Raw genomic sequence first — 857 nt, forward strand, 5'->3', positions numbered from 1 at the left:
GAGACGGGGAAGGAATGCATCAGTCAAAGGAGACGAGAGCGCAGGCGAAGCAAGGGAGGATTTCGATTTCGTGCTGCTGGTTTCTTCCCCTCCACCAGTTTGGGGAGGCTCTCCCAGCTCTTCGCATGCCTTTTAGAAAGCATTAGCTAAACCCGCTTTTGCTTCTAGAAGGGACAGCTGCTGTCACAGGGGAAAGGGGTGGTCACACCAGAAAAACCCATGCCAGAAGCAGCTCCCGTGGTTTCTGCTGGGAAGCATCCTACCTAGTGCGAAACTCCAGCCCACGGCTTCACGCAGGGCCAACGTCTACACATCCTCACCGCCACTGAGTTACCAAACAGCCCTGGGCGAATCCCTCTGCCCCCCCTCATCCCCCCCAACACCGGTGGCTTTGGCGGCGCAGGGGACAGGCTCAGCCCCACGTGTGCTCGGCTGGACCCCCTGGCTCCGGCAGCGGTGCCAAAGCTCCTGGGCGGAGGGTGGTCGGGAAGGCTCTGAGCATCTCCAGCAAAAAAAACCCCAGGCACAAGCAATGCATTCCCATCTACTCTGTTTACCCTGCAAGCCACCTTGAGGCCTTTGAACAAGAGTGATGATGACTGCAGGGACTGATCCTTCCTCCCAGCCTACGCTGCCACGTGAACCAGTGGCCCTCCGCTCGGCAGGGCAGGCGTTTCCCCGTGCACCCCGGTGCAAGGCAGAAAAGCAGCTACAAAAAGTTATCCTTCTTCTCCCATGAGTGAAAGGGGCTTATGGCATCAAAGGAAAATTAATTGGGCAGAGTTCAGCGCTTGAAACAAAGCCGGCTCAGGCGCCGCATCCCCCCCGGTGGCTTTATCTCACCGGCGCACACCTTG

At 58.2% G+C, this 857-nt stretch overlaps 1 protein-coding gene across 1 annotated transcript in view; it reads right to left on the reverse strand.

Moving 5' to 3' along the window:
- Positions 1-857, reverse strand: part of LOC103914144 (protein CEPU-1-like) — a 157,177-nt gene that overhangs the window by 47,591 nt on the left and 108,729 nt on the right.

This window comes from Pygoscelis adeliae, unplaced genomic scaffold (assembly GCF_000699105.1).
Source record: "Pygoscelis adeliae isolate BGI_AS28 unplaced genomic scaffold, ASM69910v1 Scaffold253, whole genome shotgun sequence".
NCBI lineage: Eukaryota > Metazoa > Chordata > Aves > Sphenisciformes > Spheniscidae > Pygoscelis > Pygoscelis adeliae.